Source organism: Choloepus didactylus, chromosome 6 (assembly GCF_015220235.1).
Source record: "Choloepus didactylus isolate mChoDid1 chromosome 6, mChoDid1.pri, whole genome shotgun sequence".
NCBI lineage: Eukaryota > Metazoa > Chordata > Mammalia > Pilosa > Megalonychidae > Choloepus > Choloepus didactylus.
In genome coordinates, this window is record NC_051312.1 from 1846477 (window position 1) to 1866881 (window position 20405).

The 20405-nt window shown below is 44.6% G+C and overlaps 1 pseudogene; it reads left to right on the plus strand.

Moving 5' to 3' along the window:
- The first annotated feature begins 17212 nt into the window (after positions 1-17212).
- Positions 17213-17531, plus strand: LOC119535993 (annotated as a pseudogene).
- The last annotated feature ends 2874 nt before the right edge of the window (positions 17532-20405 follow it).

The following is a 20405-nucleotide window of genomic DNA, read 5'->3' on the forward strand; positions in this document are numbered from 1 at the left end:
GGTCCATTGTCTGTTTTAATGATTTTAGGTTGGCCTAAAATAGTGAAGCAATGTAGTAAATGAGAGATAACATGTTTCGAAGCTTCTCCTGTTTGTAGACTAGCTTGAATAAATCCACTATATGTGTCAACGCAAACATGAATATATTTGAGTTGCCCAAAGCTGGCAAAGTGGGTGACATCCATTTGCCAGATTTCATTTGGGATGAGCCCTTTTGGGTTGATTCCCAAATGAGGGACTGGCAGTTGGATTACACAGTTTTTGCAGGTTTTAACAATTTCCCTTGCTTGTTCCCTTGTAATATTGAATTTTAGGCGGAGAGTGTTTGCATTTAGGTGGTGTTGGGCATGGGCTTGGGAAGCTAAGGTTAGAGAATCACAGAGATTGGGGCATATTAACTGAGTGGCAGCGTCTGCTAGCGCATTGCCTTTTGCAAGAGGACCTGGTAGATTTTGGTGGGCATGGAGGTGCCCCACGAAAAAGGAGTGCTGTCGTTTGAGAATTAGTTTTTGTAGTTGTGAGGAAAGGGGACTGCATTGGAGGAAGGTTTGATAAATGGAGTTGTTTCTAATAGTGGTACAGACTGAGCTATGTATGCGCTATCAGTGTATAAATTAAAAGGTTGGTTCTGAAGGTGGGAAAAAACCTGCAGGACTGCATAGAGCTCGACAAGTTGAGCTGAAGTATAGGGAGAGCGCACGGAAAATGCTTGGCCTTGGATGACATATGCTGCGGTTCCATTTGCTGAACCATCAGTAAAGACTAAGATAGCAGAGTTTATTGGTTTTGTTTTAGTAACTTTTGGGAAGGTGAATTGATGGATTTTAGTGAACTGGATTAATGGATCGCTGGGGTAATGGTTATCAATATTGCCTAGAAACGAAGAGCATGCAATAGCCCATTCGTCGTTGGTTTGGAAAAGCCAATGGATTTGATCTTGAGTGTACAGGACGATAAGGGAATCGGGATCTTTTCCAAACAATTGGCGACTAGTTTGTCGGCCCTTAGTTATGAGGGCAGCTATAAGAGAAATGTATGGTGAGAGCACTTTTGATGGAATAGCGGGGAGGTGAACCCAGAGTAACGGGTGGCCTTGCCCGTTTGGTTGTTTTAAATTGGATTGCCAGAATACACCTGTAGGTGTGTGAGTTGTAGCAAGAATTATAAAAATTAAGGGCTGGTGGTAATTTATTTGATAGCAAGTTTGATTTTGGATAGCTTGATTTACGATGGTAAGCGCCTGCATTGCTTCTGGAGTTAGGTTTCTGGGAGAGGAAGGATTTGCATCTCCTTTTAGAATATTATTGAGTGGCACAAGAGTTTCAGTGGGTAGTTTTAGGTAGGGGCGAAGGCATTGAATGTCTCCTAAAAGTTTTTGGAAGTCATTTAGTGTTAGTAGATGGGAGGTTCGCAGTTGAATGTGGGGTGTTAAAACTTGCTGGTGCCAAAGCTCGAACCCCAGATAGGAAAAGGGGTCTGAAGTTTGCACCTTGTCAGGAGCTATTTGAAGACCTTTTGCTGTTAAATTTTTTAGAAGGTCCTGAAAACAAGAATGCAGTTTAGATATGTCCTGGCCTGCTAATAGAATATCATCCATGTAATGAAGAATGTAGATTTGTGGCCATAGTTGTCTGACAGGGTTAACGGCGTCAGCAACAAATTTTTGGCATAAAGTCAGACTATTGGCCATGCCTTGTGGCAAGACTTTCCATTGAAATCGGGGCATAGGGCCTTGAAAGTTGATTTGAGGAACACTAAAGGCGAAATGTTGCCTGTCTTTCGGGTGAAGAGGTATGGAGAAAAAACAATCTTTTAAATTTATGACTATTTTGTGAAAACTGATAGGGATAGCGACTGGCGAAGGGAGACCAGGTTGTAGCGCCCCCATGGGCACCATTGCTTTGTTCACAGCTCATAAATCCTGTAACAGTCTCCATTTGCCTGACCTTTTTTTTATAACAAAAATAGGAGTGTTCCAAGGGGACTGAGTAGGTTCAATATGTCCGGCATTAAGTTGTTCCTGTACTAACTTTATAGCCGCTAAGGTTTTTCCTGAGTCAGGGGCCATTGATCAACCCATGCTGGTTCTATGGATTTCCACGAAATTTTTTCAGCATGGGGTACAGGGATGTCAATGGCCGTTAGGGTAAATTTTGGGAGAACCCAAGCCCTGTTCTAGCTGTATTAGGTGTTACAGAGATGGGCAGTTTTATCCCTTGATTAGTTTTGCCCAGGCCTTTGCCAGGGAGAAAATTCATTTTGAGCATTTGAGCAGTAACTGTATCACTAGGGCTGCACATAAAAACTTTCATTTGAGTTAGGATATCTCTACCCCATAGATTAGCGGGGAGATGGGGGATAATATATGGTATAACTGTACCAGTGTTTCCTTCTTCATCCTCCCATTTTAGGGCTTGTGAACTTTGTAGGGGATTTGTGGCTTGTCCTATTCCCTGTAAGTGGGTGGCAGTGGCTGTGAGAGGCCAGGATTTTGGCCAGTGATTTGAAGATATAATTGTGGCATCAGCCCCTGTGTCTAAGATTCCTTCAAATAGCTTACCATTTAGTTTTAGTCATAAGGTGGGCTGATTATGGGATATTGGTTGTGCCCAAAAAATATCGGAGGATCCAGGGCCAGGGTTCTCTGTGGGGTGCTGGAGTTTTTTGAAGTTTGAGTTGATATGCTGAATGGGGAGTATTATAAGTTGTGCTATTCGAGTGCCAGAAGGAATAGGGATAATATTGTTTGAGGTGGCTGCGATTATTTGTATTTCACCTTTAAAGTCATTATCTAGTACACCTGGGATGATTTGGACTCCACGCAGGGTGACACTAGCTCTCCCCAGAATGAGACCAAAGGTATTCGGGGGTAAAGGTCCATAGACTCGTGTTGGTATGAGGAGAGGACTGGTTTCTGGGGTTAATATTGATTCGGAGGTGGTACAGAGGTCCATTCCTGCACTCGCTGCTGTTGCTCTCCATAAGTCTGAGATATGGTAGTGTGGTTTGTGGTTGGGAGCACAGGTACTGCGACTGGGGATGGCTGAACAAACCGTACTGCCCCTGGGTTTGTTCTGGTTGGGGCCTGGGGCCGGCCCCATTGGGAGTTTCCCTGAGGCTTGGGATTAAGGGGTTGGCCATTTATGTCTGCTCAAGAATGGCATTCAGACGCCCAATGGAGCCCTTTTTTACAGCGGGGACAAACAGAGGGTGGCAATGAGGGTTTGTTAATAGTGGGTAAGGGAGAATTAGTCTGTGGCACGGGGCAATTTTTTGAGAAATGGCCAGGTTGCTTACAGTTATAGCATGTTGGAGGCTTTGCTTGTGCCATAAAATCTTTGTGCTGCGCTGCAAAATTTTGAAGGGCGGCGCCAATGGCTATTCCAAGAGTTTGAGTGGGCCCAATGCCAGAACAGAGCTTTATGTAATTATTAAGATTGGTATTACGAAAGGGGCGGATTGCTGCTTGGCAGGCAGCGTTAGCATTTTCATAGGCCAGATGTTTAATAAAATCACTTTTGTTTTCGCTAGCCCCAAATAGGCGCTCAGCCATGTTTTGCAGGCGGCTAAGGAAATCGGTATATGGTTCATCGGGTCCCTGTCTTAATTTAGCAAGAGAGGCAGTGGCGGCACCCTTTTGTGGAAGTTTTTTCCATGCTCTAAGCGCGGCCGTTTGTATTTGCGCTAGGAGACCTGGGGGGAATTGAGCTTGCTTATTATTCTGGTGGTAGGGACTTTGACCTAAAAATTTGTTTAATGTCCATTTTTTAGAGGTGGCTTTACGGGCATTACGGGTGGCATACTTTTTACAGTGCTCTTCATAATCGGATTTCCACAACAGGAAATCGCCGCCGGACAGGGCAGCTCTGGCTAATTGGGACCAATCGTTAGGAGTGAGTTCTTTTTCACTGAGGCTTTCTAATAGGGTGAGCGTGAAGGGGGCAGTAGTGCCATAATCACTCACTGCCTTTTTTAATTTTTCTAAATATTTTAAACTGAGTTTTTTATATTTAGCTGTAGAGGTGGTACTAGCTTCTTCCTGCTCTCCTTCGCTAGAGTCGGGGGAATCTGATTTGTTATTTCCCTCGCTTTCACTACTAGAATCACCATTTTGGGAGCTGGCGACGCCATTTTGGGAGCCAGCAGCGCCATTTTGAGAGTCTTGGGTCTGACTACGTGTAGCCGGAAAAGCATAAGCGCGGCGAGTGCAATGGGGACGCGATGAGCGGGCGTTTTCTGGAAGCGCAAGGGCTACAATGCTTTGAGTTGCCGACCAGAGGTCGGCGAGCAAATTGGCGCTCGCAGCCGCTCCTGTTTAAAGGTTTCTCTAAAATTATCAGCGTGTAGCCGGAGATTTTCTGTGGCTTCTTCTAAAGCGTGGAACTGAGGTAGGGACGTGACTGGATAAAAATGAGAATATGGTTTGGGAAAATCGGGTGCATAAGGGGGTGGCCGAAATGGAGGAAGGGAGTTATTTTCTAAAGAGGGAGAAATTTTAGCCTCCGGTTCCTCCAAAGAGGGAGGAATTTCAGCCTTCGGTTCGATTTCGTGCTGATTGGGTGATAGACTGGCTTGACTGGTTGGGGTATTTGGCCTATCCCTGTAAGAATTTTCGTTTAAGGGATATTCAGGCATGTTAATAATTACTGAGCCGCATGCTGAAGCAGGGCGAGAGTGCTCTCTCAAAGCTTCCTCTCCTATTTTACAGAGGTTTTGAATGTCTGGAGCTGAGGAATGAACTTTTAGAATTTCATTAATTAGGTTCCAATAAGAAAAGGCAGTAACCGGGACCTTTTCAGGACCAAAGGTTCGAAAGTAATCTTTTAAACAGTCTCCGACTCTTAGCCAGCACTGGTGGTCTATAGTACCTTCTCGAGGGAACCAAGGGCAGGTTTGTAACAGGAAATTAAAAAAGCGCGTGAGATCTTTTTTCTTAACTCGTGTTCCTCGTGCCTTGAGTGATTGCTTAACTTGACTAACATATAATTCGTGTTGGGAAATTCCTTGTCCCATGATGAGGGTGGGGGCTTACCTTTTGTTGCTTTCTTTTCTTCTTCTTCTTTCCTTTCGCCGGCACTGATCGACTGCTGAACGGATCTGTCTCACGAGCACGCTTCCCCGCGGCGATCCCGGGTGCGGTGAGTGTGAGAGGCCTCTCTCTCCTTGAGTGCGGCGTTCCGTCTCTCACAGAACTCTGGGCCCCACGTTGGGCACCAGTTTGTCCCGGCCCGCGTTCAATGGACGCTCCGAGTCCTGTGAGGGAGGAATGGTATGGGACAAGAGACACGAGGAATGACAGCAAGACAGGTTTCTGATCAAGCTGCAAATCTTTATTGAGGAGGCAGAGCATATATACTGTAGGAGAGAGGGGGAGTGGCTAGCAAGGACGGGTGGCGATCTAGGATTGGCGGCCGCTGTTGCTAGGGTGGAAGGCAGTTGTAAGGCTAGCACTAGGATTGGCGGCCGCTGTTGCTAGGGTGGAAGGCAGATGTAAGGCTAGCACTAGGATTGGCGGCCGCTGTTGCTAGGCAGATGTAAGGTTAGCACTAGGCGCAAACCACTACTTTTGGCGCGAGCCACTTCCGTAAAGAAGGCTGAGGGCAACCCAAGTTGTTGTTTCAGTCCTGGCGGCCATGTTTCCGGCATTGCTGACAAGTGCACCTCATGCATGCTACCTTAATCGCCCACAACAGTAGTAATTGTATGCTGTAGAATGTCTGCTTGAAAATGGTTTTCAGAATTATTCTGGTAATTTAAGCATGAGAGATATAAAGAATGTTTTGTTAAAAAAGGATAAGGAAAGTAGTTTTTTTTCCTAAATGACTGATTGCCTCAGAATGGAAAAGAGAAAATGCAGGACAGAAACCAGGATGGTTATAGAAAGTAGCAGAAAGTTTGTGGAAAGGGAAATTTACTTCTGCAAAAAAGTTAGGAAATGGTGAAAAACAAACAAAAAAACTAGATATAGACTAAAGCAGACAGCCTGGTAGTTTTATCCTTTAGCTATTTTAGCCCCAGGTGTATATGTACCCGACAACTTACAAAATGTAACACAAGCTCTTGATCACATGCCAGATCATATTGAACATTTATCTGATAATCCTCTGTCCAAATGGTTTAATTCTTTAACTTGGCCATGGTGCCACAGGGATTACTGTCCATATGTACTTGTTTACTTGTAATTTGCTATTCATTGTATTGTTTTTGTAAATTATGGATGCAACCTCTGTCCTATGGTCAATGCAAATCGCTGCATGGGGATGGAATGTGGGAGCCCCTGGCCCCCAAGTGACTTGAGAACTGTGCACAGCATTTTGCATGACCTAAGACAGCTGAGGTTTGACCTATTCTCCTTGTAATATCAGATGGTAACTGTAACATATACCCAAAACTACCTCCTCCCTGAGACTCCCTGAGATACTGTTATCTCTATAATCCCCCCCTCCTCTCTGTTCATTACAATCAACCCCTCACTATGTTGCAGGACCCTGATGCCTGCCTTATGCTCTCACACCCATTGGAATTTCCAGCCCTTATAACCAGCTTATTCAGGCCCCCAAAATGCGAACTATTTCCACATTGTGCTCTGAACCTTCCACAATTCAGAGCAGTTCCTGAATCCATTCAGAGAAGCTCCTGATTTCAGGGCAACATGGCTCAACTTCCCTGCCCTGTAGGTAAGCCCTGTAATAAAAGCTCATGTCTCAGAAAAAAAGAGAAAGATATTAAAAATACCAAATTTGATGATTTGAAAGAAACTCCTAAGAATTTAGACAAAATTCTCATTACACTGTTTAAGAGTTGAAGACAGAAGACAAAAATTTTTGAGTTTGGTGCAAAACTACAAAAAATTAGTTCAAATAGATAAGAAAATGCTACCAACAGTAAGATGGCAAAATTTCCAAAAACTTAGACATAATGCCTGAGACTTAGAAAAATTTAATTTACTAGAAATGACTCCTATGAGAGAACAAGTTTGAAAATGGAGTATTAATACTTTTTCCTACAGTGTAAGGCAAATTTTACCAACATTTCAAGAAAAATTTATACAAATGCTTCCAAATTAAATAAAGAATGGGAATAGGTCCAACACTTTCTGTGATGTCACCAGAAGAAGCCAAGTTGTAAAAGGAAAGTTAGACCCACTTCACTCGGAAATAGAGAAGCAAAAATATTTCAAGTGACAAAACTCAAAAACATAACAAAATCTAACACATCTAAAACAAACTTCCAAAAGTGAAGAAATTTTAGAAAATGAATTTTTCAGTGTATAAAAAGTAGAATACTGGCGCCCAACGTGGGGCCCCTGGAATTAAAAGTCCTCTCCACGCAGCGGTCCAGTGAAACCACCCGCTCGCCCGGACGCCTCTCCAGCTCCCCTTCTCCTCGCCTGCAAAGTAAGGGCCGCCTCTCCCTCGCCGCCCCGCGGAGCCGCCTCTCCCTCGCCGCTCCACGTCCGGAGCCGCCTCTCCCACGCCGCTCCGCGCCCGGGCCGCTCTTCCTTTCCCGCATTAACCTGGCTTTTGCCCCCGACTACCTTTCGTCTTCTCTTCCTATGTCCCCCCATTCCTCCTAACACTCTTCCTCCAGTAGCTTTCCCTCTTCCCCTCCATTACTTTGCTGTGGTCCTTTGTGTCTTTGTTTCTTTGTTTGGCGCGGTGTGCCTCTTTGCGACCGCCCCCCCAAACTGCTCTTGCTACTAGAGGGTCCTGCCTTCTATTCTCGCCGTCTCCTTCGGCCTCGCGACCACGGTTTACCTCATTTTCTTTACTCAATAATCAACCCCCCTTTTTTCTTTTCTCACTCCGCTATGGGTAATCGTCTATCTGCACGCCAAGCACCCCAAGTTCGCGCTCTAGCGGGTCTCCTAGACACACATCGCTGTAAGGTGTCTGTCCGGCAGCTGCAGGTATCCTGGGACCTCCTGCTGCCCTTTAACCCATGGCTCACCACTTGCCATCTTTGGGACCCTGTTACTTATGATCACCTTATTGATCGGGTCACCAATGCCATGGGACATGAGAGCAAGCGCTTCCCTCCCGGCTTGCTCCCCACCTTAATAACCGTCCGCTCCTGCCTTCAAGGCTCCCTCCCCCCTGATCGAGGCCCCATTAAATCCAAGGAGGCCCTATCAACCCAGTCAACAGATTCAGACAGCGATACTAATGTAGACCACGATTCGGACACAGAGTCCTTAGTCGAGCAGATTAACAACGCGCTCGAAGTGACTCCCAAAAAACAAAATAACACTGAGCCTCGCCAAGATGGCGAACTTCCTCCTCCTCCTTCTTCTTCCATCGAGGGGAGGAAGTGCTCCGGCGATGACGTCAGCCCTAAGCTGGGCCGGAAACCGCAAGCGCTTTACCCCGCCCTTCCACAGGGCGGAGCTAGTCCGCCATCTTATGCCTTAGCCACTCCCAACGCGCCGCCGTCTTGCGACGCTTGGGGCCTCCCACTTCCACCTCCCCCTCCGGCGAGCTCCCCCTCGGAGCCGCTACCGGCAGCTGCCGCCGCTCCTCCCACCCTGCCGACTAACAACCCCTGGCTGCCTTCTACACCTCAAGGCAACCCTTGGGGCAACGCTCCCCCTACCCCCACTCCCGCGCCAAGCCCTCTGCAAGCGCGTCCTCCTTTCTCTCGTGCTTTTCGCTGCTTTCCTCTTAACCTTCTCCCCACCCCACAGAAACCGTATGACTGGTATCCCATTGACTCTGATACTATTAAGCAGCTTCGCAGGGCCGTCAAGGAGGATGGGTTAGGTAGCCCATACGCTTCCCAAATACTGCAGGATCTCGGCATGGACTTTTGCCTCCCCCAAGACTGGGCCTCGCTTGCCCGTACCATCCTTAACCCTGGCCAGTTTGTTGATTGGCGTGCCCACTTCCAGGCAGAAGCAGCTAGGCAAAGCGAGCAAGACGCAGCCACTGGAGTCTATCATCACCCCGAAGCTTACTTGGGCATGGGAGCGTTTATAAATGCATCTGCTTATATTAATGCACCTACCACCTTTTGGCCTATCCTTTGGGAAATCGCCTTACGAGCGTTTGCCAACTGCTCTGCCTGTCGGCCTAATAAATTCACCAAGCTCTTCCAGAAGCCGAGTAAGCCTTTCGCCACCTTTGTCTCCAGAGTCGAAGAAACCTGCGCTCGAAAGGTAAGTGATCCCCAGGCCCAATATTACATGTGCCCATCCTCAAATCCTGGAAAATCGTACTGTAATTCCCCCAACGAGTACTACTGTGCATACTGGGGGTGTGAAACATTAGCCACTAATTGGAAGCCTCCTGTTCCTAATCATTACCTTACCTTAAGGTGGGCCCCTCCAGGGTGCAAACTCCTTACAGTTAACTGGCTCGGCCGAGAAAGCGAGGGATCCTGCACACATCTTAATCTTACAGTGCAGCTCCCCACTAATCCCTCCTGGCTACTCGGTCAAACTTGGGGTTTCAGAATCTATGAGAAAGGAGCCGACCGAGGATCACTTATTCTCATAAAAAAGGAGGCTGTAAGCCAACCATGCCAAAATACTGCATTAAAAACACCCTCTGGCATAGGTCCCAACCAAGTCCTTAACCCCCTTTATCCACAGCCCTCCAGCCTCACCTCAACTACAAGCAGCGCATCTGGAAACCGCACCTCAGCTACAAACAGCGCATCGCCAACCCCACCACCCCAACCTTTTCTACCCCCCTCTCATTACTCCTCTCCCCTCCTCGGCCTTATCCAAGCAACCTTCACCTCAGTAAATTCCTCCAACCCCAATCTTACCTCCTCTTGTTGGCTTTGCCTCTCCACTTCCTCCCCCCTGTATGAGCCAGTTGCCTCCAACCTCTCCTTTTCAGAAAACACAGAGGACAGCCCCTCGGAATGCAATTGGAATACCTCTGCCGTCTCCCTAACCTTTCATTCAGTCTCCTTTACAGGAAAGTGCATCCGCCCTTGCTCAAGTAACTCTCCCAACCTCACATCTTGTGCCAACTACTCATCTCCCAGCAGCTCTGCAAAATTTCTCATTCCTCATAACTCCTCCCAATGGCTCTGCTCCTCTACAAGGCTTACCCCCTGCCTTAACGTGCAAACCCTCAATACAACTAATGAAACTTGCCTCCTAATTGTCCTTATCCCTAGGGTCCTATACCACAGCGAGGAAGACTTCTTCCTCCACCTGGAAAGAACTGCAGTTCCTGCCACTCTGCAAAAGCGAGAACCCATCACCGTCCTCACGATTGCCTCCCTCCTAGGTCTTGCAGGTGCTGGCACCGGAATCACTGCATTAGCCAGTCAAGGCTCCGCCCTAACTCACCTCCGGGCGGCTGTTGACGAGGACATTCGTCACCTACAAGACGCTATTTCCCATCTTAAAAATTCTGTCAATTCCCTCTCTGAGGTAGTGCTCCAAAACCGCCAAGGTCTCGACCTTCTCCTCCTCAAAGAAGGAGGCCTTTGCGCCGCCCTAGGAGAAGAGTGCTGTGTATATGCCAATTCCACAGGTCTCGCCGAAGACAGCCTAAAAAAGGTCCGAGAGGGACTGGAACAACGCAAAAGAGACCGTGAAGCCACCAGCTATTGGTCCCACATCTTTACCCCCCTCCTCCCTTACCTCCTCCCTCTCCTCGGCCCCCTACTAATGATTATTCTAGCTCTCACCTTAGGACCCTGCATTATCCGCAGAATTGTCCAGCTTGTAAGGAAACAAACGGATGCTATTTTTCCCTCGTTCGTGCAAGTCCAGTACCAGCGACTCGCCACCTCTGACGCTCCCTACTCCGAGATGACAACCAACCCTCCGTGACCTCACCGCCACCGGTCAACCCGCCGACCGCGAGGCCCTTCTCGATCGCCTGAACATCGCACCAACCTCGAGCTCCAGCTTCTCTGAACCTCCAACTTTAAAGCCCCCAACCTCGTCCATCCCGCAAGCAGCAAGGCCCCTGTCGAGCGCCCGGGCGCCACACCAACGCCGAGCTCCAGCCTCGCTGAGCCACCGTCAACCCCTTTTTCCCCTCCCCGGCCTCCCCCTTCCCTCATCCCTTAGCGGGCCTCTCCGGTAAGCTTCTTCCTTTAATTAGAAAAGAAGGGGGAAATGTGGGACACTGATTACGTGCTTCAACTTGGCGGGCCTGGGCTGGGGGACCTGATCAGCCCCTGGGGAGGGTGGTGGGCACGGGCGACAGCGCCCTCCGCAGCCCCCCAGGCCTGGGAAAGTGAGGCCAGAGGCAGGCCCCATTTCCTCACCCAAAATAACACTGTTAGGGGAGGCTTGCCGGAGGAAACCGCCTTTTCCCCACCCCCTTATCTTGCCCGGACACTCCCCGTTGCCAGTGCAACTCCCATCACCACCAGTGCGCATACATTGTTGCCAGACACCATTACCGGAGCAACTCTTGCCCCTTTTCAATCAACCTCCGCGCCCTCTCAGAACCAATCCAAGCCTTTAACCTCTACAGCTACCCTGCCCTCTAAACGCCCGATATAAGCTTGTACTCTCCCCTAATAAACTCTCTTGGTTTCTTCACCCTAAAAGAATCGTGTCCCGCCTGTTCCTCTCTCGCCGCCCTCCATACTTTGCACGCCTCCGCCGGGGACCTGGCCAAGTCCCCCGCCTCGCCCTCGCCTCCGGGAAAGAGCCCCCGCCGCCGGTACCCTCCTAGCAATCCTGAGAGCCTAGGATTTAGCAACCGGCCGCCGCCCTCCCCCCAGACGAATCAACTGCGACCGCAGAATACCTCTGAATCAATTTTATTTACCACAACTCTGCAAGGATAATTTGATAGTAGAAAATCCATGCATGTCATCATTATTATTAAAAGATTAAAGAAGGAAATACTCATATACTTAATAGATTCAAGAAAACATTTTGATAAAATTTATCATCTATTTATGTTTAGAAAAATACCTCTTATAAAATTAGAAACCAAAGATTATTACCTTAATCTAATAAAGAGTATTTTATTTAAAAAGTAGATATCTAAGGGAAACACCCTAGAACATTGGCTAGTGTGCTGGTTTGAAACTTTTATGTGCCCCAGGAGAGGCCATGTTCTTTTAATCCAGTCTTCTGGCTGTGGACTTATTGTGGGTGGGACCCTTCACAGGAAGATGTGAACCCTGCCCATTCAGGGTGTGTCTTAATTAGATCACTGGAATCCTTAAGAGAGCTGAGAGTCTGCACAAACCCAGATGCTTGGAGACCCTTGGAGATGCAGACAGAAAGACATCTGTAGATGCTAAGCTAAAAGATGGAGCCCTGAGTTTGCCCTGTAGAAGCTAAGAAAGGACTCCCAGATCCTTAGAAATACCCTGGGAGAACAAGCAAGAATGCACAAGAGGTGAGACAGAGAGGCTAAGAGAGACAGAAGCACAGAGACATTTTGTAGAAAGTCAAATGAAATCAGGACCTGGGAGGAAAGGACCAGCAGACACCAGACATGTGGCTTTCCAGCTAATAGTGGTGTTCCAGATGCCATCTGCCGTTCCGCAGTGATGGTGTCTTCTTGTTGATGCCTTAGTTTGGACACTTTATGGCTTTAGAACTGTAAATTTGTAATATAATAGATCCCTTTAATAGAAGGTATTTTGCATTACAGCAGCTTTAGCAAACCAGAACAACTATATTCTCTTTAAAAGGAAGAGCAAGAATAAGAAGAGGATGCCCACTAGCACTTCTATTGAACATTCTATTACCAGTCCTACACATACACACAGACAACATCTTTAATCCCCATCTGCTTTCCACTTGCAGTTATTCCCCCAAAATTTGATTGTGAAAAATTACACAGAAAAGTTGAAAAGATCATACAGAAAATAGCCACAGATCCACCACCAATACTCTGTAATGGCTGCTGTTTTTGACCTGTGTTCTTATCATGTAACTCTCCATCTGCCATATGTGCAGCCAAAGCCAGGGCAGAAGTCAGCAAACTGCCCTTCATAACCCACATCTGTGCCTCGTCTTTCTCTCTGATGCACACTTGCCAAAGTGACAGAGTGCCTCTGATTTTAGTTTTCCTTTCTTCCCTATGAAACATTGTTTTCTTGTTGCATTTGAGCACCATCTTTGGTCCCCCATAAATGCTTAACAACAGTGAGACAACCAGTTCAGAACACTGCTCTCAGCCTGCACTTGGAGAATCACAGGTCTGCATCTGTCCGCCCAAACCTGTGTTTCAGTCACTGGAGTGTTCTGCTCACCTGTAGTGATGAGTGGCTTTGAGGGTGCACAGCATTGGTAGAGAAGAGAATTGAGTGTCAAAGAAATGGTAATAAGTTCTTGGACTTCTCTCTGCTGGGGAGAGAGAAAGTGCACACGTATCAGTAAAGAAGGACTCTTGCTTTGGGGAAAGAGCTAAAAAATGTGCTGCAAATTCTGAAAGACCTCCTACAAGCATCATTATTGTGGTTTCCCTTTTATCTTCAGACCTTGGGAACAATCATCTCATGGGAGTCTGAGCCACAGTGAGTTCACTGCAAGGCATAAAACACCTAGGCAAAAGCTTCCTGTAGCATCTTGTGTCATGCAATGCAGCAAAAAGATGCCTCCATGTACCCTTACCCCCTCCCTCTCCCACTGGACCACCCTATCGGTAGGCTCATTTACAAGTTGGTGGAGTGAACTGCCCTGCATCCCACCACATCTTCAAGGCTTGAAGAGGGAGAAGAGTTTGGGGTGCAGTCTGAGCTTGAGTCAGGAAGCAGGAGCCAGGGAAGAAAGCAGGCTAGGACCTACCTGGGAGGAGGCAGCCAGGAAGCCAGTGGGGAGCAGCTTTCAGAAGTAGGGGATGATGAATGCTGCTGGGTGCCTCCAAGTTAGGAGAGCTGGGCTAGGGCATGCCCTGGATTTGGCAGCATTTAGATTTTGGGAGGATTGCCAACAACAAAATTGGGTATATAGGGCATGATGGGGTCACGGAGAGAAGTCTAAAACCCTCAGTGAGCTGTGAATTGGAAGGCAGGAGGCAAAGGGCTGTTGGCTGGGAAGGGGCAGATGTCAGTTACACTGCCTCAGGCTGATGGGGCTTTGGCATTCTCAAAAATCTAAGGAGGAGGTGGGGCCCAATGTGATCCTGGGATATTGAAAATGTGAAGAAGTGAGGAGGAAGAGAATGTCAGAGAGATGGAAGGATGAAAAGCACTCCACCTGCTACTGCTGCCTTGAAGATGCAGACACATGTGGAAAGCATAAGAAAGAAATGAATTTTGTCAACCTCCTGAATGTGCTTTGAAGCGGACTCTCCCTATAACCTTGAGAAAAGAATGCAGCCCTGTGGACATCTTGATTTCTGCCTGGTTAAGTCCCTGAACAGAGGATGCAACTGAACTTGCTAGACTCTGACCTACAGAAACTACAAGGCAATAAATGGGTATTGTTTAATGCTCACAAATTACATTTGTGGTAACTTTCTATGTGGCAAAAGAAAATGAATACATCAAAAGGAACTACCTAAATGTGTGATCCTACTGCCTATTCATATATATTTCTTTGCTAGAGATGTGGTAGTTTTACAGAACAATCATTTATAAAATAAAGGATTCCCATATACCACCCTATTATTGACAATTTGCATTAGTGTGGTACATTGGTTACAACTGTTACATTTTTATAATTGACTTAATTATACTCCATAGGTTTAACTTAGGTTTCATTGCTTGTGTACTGCAGTTCCATAGGATCTTTTTCTTAAAAATTTTTTTTTCTATTACCATATAGACCTTTTAACTTCATTCAGATAGATATTTCAGTGCTGTAAATTAAATTCAAAATGTTGTGCTACCATCACCACCATCCTTTACCAAAACATTTCTGTCATTCCAAATAGGGACACTGTACATTCTACAGATTAACTTCCTATCCCCTTTACCCTTGGTAACAAGAAATTCTAGTCTCTGACTCTATAAGACTCTGACTCTAGTCTCTAGTCTCTGACTCAAATAAGAATTTGCTTATTCTAATTGTTTAATATCAGTGAGATCATACAATATTTTTCCTTTCTCTCTGGCTTATTTTACTCAACACATTGTCTTCCAAGTTCATCTGTGTTGTCATATGTTTCAGAACATTCCTTTCTATGGCCCTATTCGTATTTTCATCCCAGTTTATCACTTTCTCTGCATCCATTCCACTTAATATTCCATAATAGATAAACTGGCCAAATGATATATTCCCAGCAAATCAGTCTGACAATGACTACTAGAAAGGACTACCTTATAAAGTGTGAGAGAACGCTTTTTGTTAAGACGTACCCACAATTAGCATCATCATACCAAAGGCACTTACTGACTAGATATTTTGCACTGGCATTGTGTCAAATCATCTGATCTTAATCCCTAATCTCTACAAATGGAGACTCTAACAAGCTACTGCCGTCTTAGTCCAAAGAACTAGGCCATTAGTGTTTTCTAAGGCTCCCCTCTGTTTAGTCAACAATAGGCATTAATTACGATGATTATTTTTTTAAACATAATTTTTTGCTATTTTTGCTTGCAATTTTATTGATACAGTCACATACAACATAATCATTCAAAGTATACCACCAATTTTTCACAGTATTGTTCTATTGTTGTGCATTCATCACCATGTTTAATTTTTGAGCATTTTCATTACTCCAAAAAAATAATAAAAATAAAAGTAAAAATGAACACACAAAAACAACCTATATCCCCCACTATTATTCATTTACTTTTTTTATTTATCAATGTGATATATTACATTAATGGATGTTTTGGTGTTGAAACAGTCTTGCATACCTGGAATAAATCCCACTTGGTCATAGTGTGTAGTTCTTTTAATGTGCTGCATACTTTGATTTGCGAGTATTTTGTCAAAAAGTTTGCATCTATATTAATTAAAGTGATTTGTCTGTAATTGCCTTTCCTTGTAGTAACTTTGCCTGGTTTTGGTATCAGAGTGATGTTGGCTTCATAGAATGAATTAGGTAGCTTTCCCTCCTCTTCATTGTTTTTGAAGAGTTAGAGCAGAATTGGTACTAATTCCTTCTTGAACACTTGGTAGAATTCACATATGAAGACCTCCTGTCCTGGACTTTTTTGATGGCTGATTCAGTCTCCTTACTTGTGACAGGTTGTTGTGGTCTGTTCTGGTTTGTAATGCTGCCATTTTGCAAAAAACCACAAATGGATTGGTTTTTTTAAATTCAATTTTATTAGATATACTCACATACCATGCAGTCATACAAAGCGTACAATCAGTTGTTCACAGTACCATTATATAGCTGTGCATTCATCACCAAAATTAATTCTTGATCATTTTCATTACCACACACACAATAGTAATAAGAATAAAAATTAAAGTGAAAAAGAACAATTAAAGTAAAAAAGAACACTGGGTGCCTTTTTCTTTTTTTTTTTTTTTTGCCATTTTTCTACTCATCCATCCATACACTGGACAAAGGGGAGTGTGATCCACATGGCTTTCCCAGTCACATTGTCACCCCTCATAAGCTACACTGTTATACAATCATCTTCAACATTCAAGGGTTCTGGGTTGTAGTTTGATAGTTTCAGGTATTTACTGCTAGTTATTCCAATTCATTAGAACCTAAAAAGGGTTGTCTACATGGTGCCTAAGAGTGCCCACCAGAGTGACCCCTCGGCTGCTTTTGGAATCTCTCAGCCACTGAAACTTATTTCATTTCATTTCACATTACTCTTTTGGTCAGGAAGATGTTCTCCATTCCACGATTTGGGGTCTAGATTCCTTCCCCGGAGTCACATTCCATGTTGCCAAGGAGATTTACTCCCCTGGGTATCAGATCCCACATGGAGGGGAGGGCAGTGATTTCACCTTTCAAGTTGGCTTAGCTAGAGAGAGAGGGCCACACCTGAGCAACAGAGGCATTCAGGAGCAGACACTTAAGCACAACTATAAGCAGGCCTAGCCTCTCCTTTGCAATAACAGTCTTCCCAAGGGCAAGAGGGCTCAGCCCATCAAACCACCAGTCCCCAGTGTCTGTGAGCACATCAGCAACCATCAAGGTGGGGAAACCCAATACCCTTGCCTTCTCCCCCAGCTCCTCAGGGGATCTCTACGTATTTTTTTCATTGTTTTTTTTTTAATTAAGTATATCAAAAAAGTTTTTAAAAACTTACAATAAAAAACATTTCGATTGCGCTCCCCGGCTGAGCAGGCCGGCCAGAGGACACGCAGGCCCAGATCGCGGCCCCGACTCTCTCTGCAACGCGACCGCCTCTTGCGCTCTGCGGCGCGTCTCCCCGGCCAGACATGCTGGAGCATCTGGGCTCTCTGCCCATGCAAACGGATTACAAGGGCCAGAAGCTAGCTGAACAGATGTTTCAGGGAATTATTCTTTTTTCTGCAATAGTTGGATTTATCTACGGGTTCGTGGCTGAACAGTTCGGATGGACTGTCTATATAGTCATGGCCGGATTTGCTGTTTCTTGTTTGCTGACACTTCCTCCACGGCCCATCTATGCCGACATCCCCTCAAGATTCAGGAACAGAAGACAAGAAACCAGGAGATAGAAAAATTAAGAGGCATGCTAAAAATAATTGATTGGGGCTTTCAATGGTTCAGCACCTGCTTTTGTTTCTCGTGAGAAGCGCTAAATTCCTTTCATACCCAAACATGAGCTAAAACCACCTATGCTCTTACAGCACCGCTGTGTGTAGACTTAAGTCTCCTAATATTTCATTTCTAACCCAGTTGTTTTTTGCTTTACAAATATGTTTGATCCTCTCTTCATAATTTTGCTCAGAATTGGAGAACAGAAAGTACAAGTATGCAGTTTCATTTCAACTCTACATAAGTATAAAGAATAAATGCCTCATAAATGATAGTACAATTTAACTATCAAAGTTTTATAATTCATTATGACTAATAAAACTGTTTTAAATTAAAAGTCAGCAAAAAAAAATTTTTTTTTCAAAGAAACCAAAACAAGGGAATAAGAAAAAGACAGCTAACCTAATGTAAGTGTTTTACTTCCAACATGCTCCTACTCTACCCTAAGAAAGTAACCTAATATAGTAACATTTCTGTGAATTTGTTCCTACCATACCCACCAGAAATTAACAAACTATAGTCATTCTAAACTTTGTTAATTTCTGGTGGATATTGTAGGATTGGCTTTTATAAAAGGGGTTTATTTGGTTACAAAGTTAGTCTTAAGGCCACAAAAATGTCCAAACTAAGGCATCAAGAAAAGACTACCTCCACCGAAGGATGGCCAGTGGCGTCTGGAACATCTCTGTTGTCTGGGAAGGCACGTGGCTGGTGTCTTCTCCCTTTGCTTCCTGGTTGTGCTTCAAAACGGCTTTCTCCAAAATGTCAGCTTTCAACAGCTGTCTTCAAAATGTCTCTGTACGCTGCAGCTCCTCTTCAAAATATCACTCTCAGTTGCTCTGAGGTCCTTCTGTATGTGAATTCCCTTATATGACACCAGTGATCTAATTAATACCCACCCTAATTAGGTGGGGTAACACCTCTACTCCATGGAAATTATCCAGATGTTTCACTCACAGTTGATTAAGTCAAATCTCCATGGAAACAATCAAAGGATTCCAATCTAATCAACACTAATAACATCTGCCCCTACAAGACTGCATTAAAGAATATGGCCTTTTCTGGGGGACATAAAATATTCAAACTGGCACAAGGTCTTCTACTTCTTCTCAGGTCTAAATTGGGTGTTCATGCTTTTCTAGGAAGTTGTCCGTTTTGTCTAGGTTGGTCATTTGTTAGCATATTGTTGCTCATAGTATTCTCTATCTCCTTCTTCTATGTCCTGTTGTCCTGTGCTGGTTTGGACATATTAGTTTCCCCAGAAAAGTCATATTCTTCAATGCAATCTTGTGGGGGCACACTGATTAGTCTGTTCATTAGTGTGGAACCACTGATTGAATTATTTCCTTGGAGGTGTGGACACCTCCCACTCAGGGTGGGTCGTTATCAGACCACTGAAGTCCTTTAAGGAGAGCGTACACAGAGGGCAGACAGGGACAGTTTGGAGACAAGTTAAAAGCTGACACTGATGCTGACACTTGGAGATACTCAGAGCTGTTTGGAGATGCCAGCCCAGCGTTTGCTCTGGAGAAACTGACATGTTTAGAGACTCAGTTTTGGTCCATAGTATGGCCTAGATGTGAGCCTTTGAAAAGAACTTAATAAATATGTTCCATAGGCACTTGAAAATAAAGCATATTTTAATTTACTGTATGGTGTTTTCTATATGTCTCATTAGGTCAAATTGATTAATAACGTAAAAGTTTTGTGTATACCTAATGATTCTCTGTTTACTTTTCTATCAGTTTTTGAGACTTCATATAGTAAGTACACCTGGCCTTTTAACCAACTGAGCAATCTCTGCTTTTTAATTTGGGAGTTCAATCCTGTACTGTTAAATAATGTAGCCACATTTATTTAAATTCGAAGTAATTAAACTTAATTAAAATTAACATTCAGTCTCTCCAACTCATTGGGAGTTTAATCCTGTACTGTTAAATAAAGTAGCTACATTTATTTAAATTCGAATCAATTAACCTTAATTAAAATTAAAATTCAGTGTCTCCAACTCTCCAAACTAGCCATTTCAAGTTTTCAGTGCCCACACGTAGCTAGTGGCTGCCATCGTGAACGGCAGAAAAACATTTGTTAAAAATTCTACGGTACCTATGCCAACCATTTGCACATAACATAATTATAAGTACTGTTAGTTTTCTCTTACGCAGGAGCAGCTTAATACTCAGCCAGAGTCCTGAATGAAGCCTTCTAAAGATCTCAAAAGCATTTGGTGGAAGAATGCTATTTAAATATATTTTTTAAGATTACATACAGTGAGGTGGATTGAGTTGTGTACCCCAGTGTATCCATTTTGGGCATGTTCTTGGACTTGATCTATATTCTGATGAGTGCGGACCCATTTATTGTAAATAAGATCTCTTCAAGATGGTGCTACAGTTCAGGTGTGGCCCAACTGAATCAGGTTGGACTTTAATCTGAGTGCTGGTCCTTTATAAGCAAATTGAAAGTCAGAAAGAGAGATTCGCCGTGGGAGGGCAGCCAGAATCTGGCAGTCAATGGAACTGAAAGAGAAGAAGTTGCCGCCATGTACAATTCCAGATGATAGAAAAGCCAAGGCCAAGGACTGCTGGCAGCCAGCCCCAGAACATCACAGTCTTCTGGGAGAAAGCACCGCCTTGCTAATGCCTCCACATTGGACTTCTCTTAGCCTCAAAACTTGAGCCAATAAATTCTCATTATTTAAGCCAACCCATTGTATAGTATTTGTTTTAGCAGCTAGGAAACTAAAACAGCTAATAACTCAAATGTCGTACTATGATACCATTGTAAAATAATCTCAGATGTTTCTATTAACTATTCAAAAATTCAATGTAATCAAGTATATTTGTATTTTTATTTAAGGTATTG